General features: G+C 28.0%; 1 protein-coding gene across 11 annotated transcripts in view; it reads right to left on the bottom strand.

The window, feature by feature from the left end:
* The window catches only part of LOC119681783 (polypyrimidine tract-binding protein 1), a 287769-nt gene that overhangs the window by 181802 nt on the left and 96174 nt on the right, over positions 1–9793 (bottom strand). The window lies entirely within an intron of this gene.

Raw genomic sequence — 9793 nt, 5'->3', positions numbered from 1 at the left:
TTGGGTGTGCATTTTTCGTTCCACTCGAGATGTTCGATAAAGTATCTCAGATTTGTTTTATGCATTGACATTTATGTGATTTTACACTTATGTGTGTCCTTCTCGTAACAAGTTTACAAATCAAGTATTTTAAAATCCTGAGAGCATTTACGCACTGTCCTGTTGCTTGTTGATTCTCTCTTATGATTTGATTTTCTGCGTTTACGAATTTTTGGGAATTCTTTTTTGCCAGAATATCTAAGAAAAGATTTTGAAAAATTATTAATTTCCAACTACTATGTATGGATCTATTGAACTGTATGAGGTATAATTTGGAATTTAAATTTACAATGACAGCTAGAAAATTGCATCAAAAGATTAATGTGAAGTGAAGTTTTCACAGAATTTTTTTCGTATCTGTAGAAATATGCTAAATACCCAATCTCCTTTTCAATTTTGCTATGTAAATTCGTTAAATAATGCAAAAAATTGTCCAAAACTAAACAATAAATTATACTAACCAATTTAACAAGAAACATACGTCACAGTAAACACAAGTTCAATTGTGGTATGATATTTTACATTATTATTATTTATTTACATAAACTTGCTTGGTTTTGCATATTCATTATAAGCCAATAAAGTATGATTTTTTTTCATATTTTGTATATTTTTTTTGTATAATTAATTTAAATGCATTTAAGTATTTGTTGTCAAAGTTAATTTAACATAAAGCAATGAAAACTCATAATTAATTTGCATTGTGCTGCGAGGCATTTGCAGCAAGTAAATACACATTAAATTTGCTGAAATTTATGCACCGACTAAATAAAATACTATAGTTTTGCAATCGACTATTGTATTTATCGTTATTATATTCAACAATATAAATATGAATATAAATTTCAGTAAGCTCAACTAATAGGAAATATTTTGCTTTGTTAATTATGCACAATTGTGTGGCCAATTTATATGGAATTTGCTCTGATTTATTGATTTAGGCTACAGAATCCAACTGTTTTTGGCTTTATTCAATTTTCAGCACTTTAGTTTGTATCGAAAATAAATTAAAATTTATATTCAATGTTAGATATTTTTTGCTGACAAATTAGTAAATCGAAACTTATTGACATATGCACTTCAATTAAAGACTTTAATTTAATTTTTTCACTAACAATTATATAGTGAAATGCTGTCATTATAAAAACAAAAAATTCTTTATACTTTTATCTAAAATATTTTTTTGGACGAAATAACATAGCGCTTCTCTTAGAGAAGCTCTGAGCTCTGACGCTTAAATACGTTGATATACCTATTTATAATGTATACCTGTTAATGTTTACTCACGTTTATAGTAGCAGAAGACCTGATAGGCCCAAGCAAACGTGGAAGCGAACACTAGAGATAGAAATCCAAGCAAGCGGAAGAACCTTTAGAGAAATTAAAATTCTGGCAAGAAATCGTGACAGTTGGAAAATGTTCGTTATGACCCAATTTACCCCTGGGAACATACTGGAGTGAAGAATGAAGAACGGTTCCAGTTATTTACTATTTACAAAATAAAACGAACATATTTCTTTTATAACTATTTTATATTTTGTCTATTATTCATTCGTCCAATAGGTTTCCCCGGTCTGACAGAGATTAGCTTCAATTGAAAATCCCACGCATCCTTAACTCACTTGCATATAATGCTTCGTCTTAACTTCTATCCTCTACATATATATATAAATACTGTATTGATGAAATGATTGCCGCAAATTTTTATTATAATTAATTTTGTGAATTGCAAAAAAAAATTTCCTCCAAAAATATTGTCCAATATAATATATCCCCTCAAAGTATGTCGAATAGTATGTGGATATAGCTTCACTACATCAGTAGTCATAACTTGTCCATGCTGTAAGAGATTTGCTGTTGCCATGATACCATAGATTTGTTTTTAATGTAGTCCAATACTATTGACTTTTCTGACGAAAGTTACTGACGAAAGAAGTGAGCCGCAATTTTTTCATCTAAGTACAAACGATGTTTCAGCCGCTCATATAGATCTTATACATTCTTAGCTACACATATAGATTAATAGCTGTGGCTGATAATCTAATGAAAAACAAATTTATTTAGCTCATCCTATCTATTTGTCTAATCATTAAATTTTCTTAAAATGTAACTGATACATTTCTACTATCTCTATTTTCTATTTTGTATATATTTTGTTTGTCCATTGGGTTGTGTCCCTTATTAAGCATTAGCGTTTAGAGGGTTGATACCTGTGGCTATATGTTTTACGAAAAATGTATGAAATTACCTCATACTTAAAAACATTTCTAATAGCTAACTCTTTTCAAAATGTAATAGATATTACTATTACATTTATCCCTTTCAGCATTGTCTATTTTTTGTTCTATCATTGAATTCTGTTTCTTACAGAATCCTATAGATCGATACCTGTAACTGTCTGTCGTATGGAAAATTAATTGATTTACTTTGTGCTTAATCACAGGTCTAGTTATTAAATATTATCAAAATATAACTAATACTTGACTACGATTAATGAATTTATATGTTGGCTATTTTTCATTCGACTATTGGGTTCTGTTCCTTACTAAGCATTAGCTTAAATAGGGAATAAGTCCTTTGATTTCAGTTCGAAGCTCCTAATTTTTTTTTATTTTATCTTAACTTGACTTACTTCCTTACGTAGTTGAACATTATAGACGTAAGTCGTCTTCAACCGAGTTCAATATCTTCTACCAGACAGTCAGCTGAGTTGCTTGTTGTCGCTACATTGTACTACCGAGTTCCTTCATGTCTCTGGTTATTTGGTCATTTCCACGAAGATTTTGAATTTCTCTACCGTGTTTTTCATCAGCGGTTAGCGAATTAAACATCTTTTTGGCCTTTCTAGTTATTTATAACTAGCACAATATACGATTGAAACAATTTTCTTCACTTTTCTCTTAATTTATTGCTTAGATATTCTAGTAGGTATTTCATTCTAATTGTGATAATCGTTGATTTTGATTTGAAAGACTTTGATTTAAGTTTAAATGCTCTTGATTTCTTTTGAAATAGCTTTCTTTGGTTCAGGTTGCTATGATTCTTATAGAAAACTTTATCTCATCTGTATTTTTACGTGTCAATAAGACCTGTTTTGTTACTATTTTATTTTGTATTTAAAATTTGTTTACTAATATAAGCTATTGAAATCACAAAAAACAATTCATAACAACTTTTATATTTTTATGTTTTCACAGACTACCTTCAATTGATAAAAAACAATCCCTCCTTCAACTTTGAATACCTCATGTATCATTCATGAACTTCAGTTTTACCAAAACACGCGGCATTTTTTTTTCTATTAAAAAATTTTCTGATTAAAATTAAAAATAAAATTAAAAATGAAATTAAAAAATGTGCTCAAAGTAAATCGTCGTCGTTCTGCCTTCATTCATACCACGGGGTACAAAATTTTGCATATTATTTGTTAACCACTGAAAGAAAAATAATTTTTCTTTCTTAACGTTCACAAAAAAATAAAAAATAAAATAAAGAATAATAAAAAAAAATAAAAAATCAAAATTATCTAGAACACAATTGCTGTGGTGCTGCTGCTATTGCTATTTACCCTCTCCTTAAGCCAGAATAGAATTTACCCGCAAACAAAGCTGTTTTTGCCATTTTAACTGATTTAATTTTCTTTCACAAAAGGCAAAAGGAAACTGCTCTGTTGTGTTTTTCTATAAAATGTACGTTATCAGCAGATTTTATTAACTTTTTAGAATGCCGCACACAAACAATAGAAATAGAAGAAGCAACAGATACAGATACACGAAATCCGCTCTAGGCATAGTACGTTTCTATCGTCGTGCCACACAATATAAGTACACAAAAGAAGGTACAAGAGAAGTAGCTAGCAACAAATGGTTGCAATATATTAGTATATAACTTTTTATATCTTTTTATATATAACTGACATACAAATGAACAACAAAAAAAACAAAATTTGTAATAAGTAGCAAAAGAAAAAAGGTACTTCTTACTGTAAACTTTAGCCTAGGAATTGCTGAAGCAACTAGTGAAAAGGAATTGAGCCGCCAGCCTAGGAGTCTAGCAGTAGTAGGAAGGATTTATCAACAGAAGTGTGTGCTCTTTTGGTTAATGCCAATTTATGTGTCAGAGCTAAAATAATATATAATAAGTGTTGTTTGTATATATGTGGCTTAAAGCAAAAAGACTTGAGTACTTATAAACAATATAGCGCATTCCATCTTATATCTTATTGTGTTTTTTCTTTCACTATAATTTTTTTTTTTTTCAATAGAGATATACGTATATGTGCTTAAACACTTACTAAACACATTAAACTCAATACTGACAATTCGTTAATATTTTTACGACTTTTTGTTGTATTTGTGTTTGGTTGTTTGTGCGTAATTGTTTGCCATTTGAAATTTACTGTAAAAGCACACTCATAGATACATTTTTATTCATAACCAGTCATTGACAGTTATTGTTATTTTCTGGTTATTTATTATCCTAAATTTTCACAGCACTTTGCTCGATATCAATTTTTATTTCTCCTTTTGTTTCTGTTATTTATGCTTTTATTTGTTTTATTAAACATATTTTTATGGCATATTTTTATACTTTCATATGTGTGAATAAAAATCTATTGGCACGTGGAGACAAAACACACAAAAATATATTCATAGAGGCCGTATTTGATGTATTAAAGCCGTAGAGCACTCGTACGTACTGCATTCATAGATGATGAAGATGCTACATTTATTGTCATTATCAATATAATAAACGATAAAGTTTGTTTCTATATTTTATTCATATTAAAACTTTTTTGCTTAAGACATATATATTTATATATATATATTTGAAAAAATGAAAAAAAAAATGAAAATTAAAAAAAAAATTTATTTCTATTTTCTTGGAATTTTCTGCTTACAATTTTTTAAAACTTTTTTTGCTGCTACGAGCGAGCACTTTGTTATTCTAAAATCTTCTAAAAAGTAGCATAGATTTTGTTGCCTACTTTTTGGCGCTGGTTATGCTAGAGAGAAAAAACGTACGTACGTACGTACACAACTTTTGCTTTCACTTCGCTTGGCAACTTATAACTTTTTTATGTCTTCTAGGAAAAAATTTTTTTATGTTTCTTAACCGAAGTAAATGTAAAAGTATTTTTTTTTCTGCTGTATTAAAATCTGCATAAAAGTTGTTAACATAATAACTCAGAGAATATATCTTACACACAAAATATCTACAAAGTAGCTACAGTACACGTCCATACTGTGTACTAGCACTTATACTTCTACGCCTAGATTATTATTTTTTTTTTTATGTATATTGTGTGTATGGCTTATGCATTATAAGTGCTTTTATGTTCTTGCCTAAGTTGTGTGTGATAAGTACGCACATAGCAGCTTTAAATCTTAAGAACAGATTTTTACATAAAAATTCTACTTGTATCTCTCCTTTTTTTTTGCTTGGTTGTACATTTTGAAAAACAATTTCTGCTTTTCAATTTATCATAATTGTTTGTTTAAAATTTTGCTTTACCAAAAAGCAACACGTTTCTATCACACAGTTTTTTTATTTTTTACTTTTTTCAAGCACATTACACACTTATAATTTACATAGAAATTTATTTCAAATGCAAAGCCTTATTCCACTCCTACTCCTACCCATTTTTACAAGAAATCCTTACTCCAGCATTATCCTAGGTAAATATTGGTTTTATTAAATGTTGTTGTAGTGTAGTACTTCTATAGCTGTAACTGAAACTTATTTGTGTACGTGTGCGTGTACTAGACTCAATTTAGCTAAGAGCCTGCCTGCTGCCTACCTGCCTCACTTTAGCCTGCTCGACTATGTTAGTACTTACATTTTGTCTGTAACTGAAACTTGCTTCATTAGCGCATTTTATGCTGTCAGTTGAAACATGTACGCTGCACTAATGAAGCGAAAAATTCGTACACATTTCATTTTACCTTTCAAATAACAAAAAAATACACCAAAATTTAGAAGTAAAATTTCCAAAAAAAAAATTTAAGAAACATAACCTAAAATTTCATTAAAAAAATATTATTTTACATTTTATGTTTAATTTGTATTTGGATTTTTTAATAGCTGCATCCTAGCAAATGTCATATGCGCATTTTTCATCTAGCATTTTTAAAAATTCTCATATTTCCGGTACTCATTAAAATTGGTCCATTGTCAATAATAAAAAATAATTTTCAGATAATTAGAGTTAGACGTGACTTTTGTTATAGAATTTAATTATTCTCTTCTGTATAAAATTTAATATTAATAGATGTTGAAAGTTAAGTGGTATATCAATGCCACGTAATGTGGTGCAACTGAGTTCTCAATTATCCATTAATTTATTAGTTCAATGAGAATGTCAACCATTGGTACTGGCATTTGGCATTGAAAAAAAAAATTTTTTGAAGTTGAAGAAGCGATATCTTCAGCATTAGCATTAGCCAGATCCTTACCTTTGCTAACGTTTCGGGCTGGTTCTAGTTTGACCCTCTATCTATTATGAGGTATTTTGTGGATTGAAAACGGCTTTCCTTTTTCCTTAGCTAATTGGGGAGGATTCGTCCTCCCTCCACCACAACTAACTATCTAACTAACTGAATAAAATGCAAAGAATTCTCACCGTACTCGACTTCTTTGACACATTAATTGCTATAACGTAAAACAATATTTTTTTATTATCCAAAAGGTCAATATGTTAAGTGTTGTGAGACAGCTTAAAACTGCACTTATAAAGAGCAATATGCTACGTATTAAAAAACCACTTTAAACTACTTTGAGGGGTAATACTTCAAGTGCTGTATATTGACCTCTAATATAAACTCTTGTAACTTTAATGTAAACTAAAGTTCTTTGATGTCGCAATATATACGTATTTCACCCTGTATATATAAAATCAAATTATTAGTTTTTAATAACAACTTCATTATTGATGCTATCATCAAAGAATGCTATTTTTCAATTTTTAGAGCATAATAGAGTGATCAAAGTCATTTGACTAAATTAAATTATTTGGCAAGCGATTAAATTTTAATTAGCAAATTTAAATTTATCGATGACATAATTAATTAATGTAATGATTATTGTAATGATGATAACAATAGAATGATAACGATGCATATAATTATTATGGGCTGCAATAAATTCATGTCGAGTACGTAATCTGCTATTTTGAAAAATTGTAAATAAATTAAAACAATTTGCTATTTTATTTATCACAATAGCGAATAATATACATATTTTATATCGTTACTAATAAAGGTTTTATTACAGATTTATAATTTATAGTTCTTCAACCCATAATTTTGGTAGCGGAGTTTTAGTATGAATTAAATAATATTTAATTTGCTTTATTAAGAAAGAAATATTTGCAATTAAAAAATTTAGAATTAAAATCATTGAAGTTTATTATAAAAATATGTAGTACAGTTAAGTGTATAAGTGCAGTTTGATTGCCTTCACTTAAAAAAAATCACTTAATATTGTTGCAAAAATAAATACAATATTTAATCAAAATATTATGGAAAAAAATATTGCACTTTTTGTCATTAAATCCAATCATTTATTCATTATTTTAATTGTTTTAATTTTTTATATAAATAATTCAATACATTTAACGTTAATTAAAATCAATACACTGTAAGCATAGCTTATTATTTTTGTTTATTAAATATTTAAAGCATACTTTTAGTCGCTATAAACATCATTTCAAATATTCATAATTATTTGGTTAAAGTGTTTAGTTGTTAAAAAGCATATGTAATTAATATTAATAAAGTCTAATGTAATTAAAATCAAATTACATTTTTTAATGTACAATAAATTTAATCACATTTGTAATTAAATGTACTTTTATAAATGTTATTATTGTATCCGTAGTTTAGGTAAAACACTTCTAATTATGTTGTAATATTTATAAATGTTTTATTGTGTCTGTGTGCCTTAAATGACTTATTAATTTGATTTCCGTTTTTTTTTTTTTTTTCAGAGTATATATAGTATGTTGTATGTAAATGTTGTGATATTGTATGTTGTAGTATATTATATTTTGTTTTATATATATGCATATATTTATTTTTTTCTCTTTTTTATCTTTACAGGTAAGAGTCGAAGATCAACTATTTTATATACAGAATTATTTGGTAAGAGTGAAATTGCTTATAAGAAATAAGTTTAGAATTTAGAACAGTATAGTTTAGTTTTTATTTTATTTGTTGAAGTAGATTTATGAGTTTAGTATCATCAAGTTTAAACAATAATTTTAAGCATTCAATATTATCATATTATTATTCATTTTTTTTATTATTTATGGTAATAACGCCTTTTTAAACGTCGAAGTTAATGTTGTTCAACTTTAAAAAGAGTATTTAAAAGTTAATTCATTAAAAGCTTTATTCATGAATATAGTCTACTTGAATAGTAATGCTATCATTTTAGGGCTTGGCTCACATTTCGATATAACTTTTGTGGAATGATTCACCTTTAGCTTTAAAATATGCTAAAGTTTCGGCAGTGATTTTTTCATTTGAGCTAAATTTCATTCTCTGGAGTATTTTTCTTAGTCTACGAACAGGTAGTCATCGCTGGGAGCCAAATCCATCGAATACGGGGGTGCAGATGCAACTCTAAGTGTAATTTATACAAATTGGCCATGGTAATAAACGACATGGGACAGGTGCGTTTTCTCGATGAAAGTGTCATTTTTTCTTTTCTATATGGGGACTTGGCCTTGCGACTTCTTCCTTCACATACACTAGTTGGACTAGTCATTTTCATTGTTTGGCTATTTTTTGTATTAGTCATTGAACAAATATCTATGCTCATCGCAAAATAAAGACGTATTCTTCCCAGCTATCTGTTGCTGCTCTGGTCGGAGAAGCTCACCGACTGCAGTTCACTGAGGTACTTGCTACCTTCGTCTGTGAAGTGAAGAGGTAGATTCAAGTTTTTTCTATTTTCACATACCAATGCAAAAAGTCCTTTTTATTTCATTTCAATAACTTTAATCATTTAAATCTTATGAAATTCTGACATTTGAAACTTGCAACTTTTTGAAATTTATATGAATTTTTCATAAGTAGAGCGCTGCCTTTTGGTGTCATTCTATCTCTAACTTATCAGCCAATTATTTAACAGCACTTGAATTATTTTATATTAGAAAATATTTTAAATAACAAGTCACTTAGCTTACAACCATTTATGCTGTACCTACCACACTTACATTATTCTAATAGATAAATACATTTAAGTATTACTTAATGAGGTTTATCGAACACTAGTGTACTACAACAAAAAAAATTCATTATTATATTATTTTAATTAATTGAATTTTTGGCTGACCATACAGCTGTTTCGAGTGTTGTCAAATACCTATCATCAGTGGTATAATTAGTTATTACTAGAAAACAATTTTCTATTTGAAATAGATATCTTGCCACAGGACAAAAACAGTTTTTAATTAAATATTTAATAATTAATTATATTATTTTGTTCTTTAATATGTATTATTTACTTAAAATACTACTTGCTCACTTTACTTATAATAACTTTTTGCGAAAATCCGCTTACCATATTTATGAGACGTTGTCCTTTATATCAAAGTTGGAATAACCCTCTTACCCAACAACTGTTCTACTTAAACCTTGAATCCCTTATCACCTATTTTTATATATATGTTAAACCTTTTTTATTTACTTTATTAACCCACAAACGTGCATCATTTAACCTAGTTTATCACTTGTCATGCTTAAAATTT

The sequence above is a fragment of the Teleopsis dalmanni genome, chromosome 2 (genome assembly GCF_002237135.1).
Source record: "Teleopsis dalmanni isolate 2A chromosome 2, ASM223713v2, whole genome shotgun sequence".
Classification (NCBI taxonomy): Eukaryota; Metazoa; Arthropoda; class Insecta; order Diptera; family Diopsidae; genus Teleopsis; species Teleopsis dalmanni.
The sequence above is the reverse complement of the archived record's forward strand: the minus strand, read 5'-3'. Positions and strand labels throughout refer to the sequence as shown.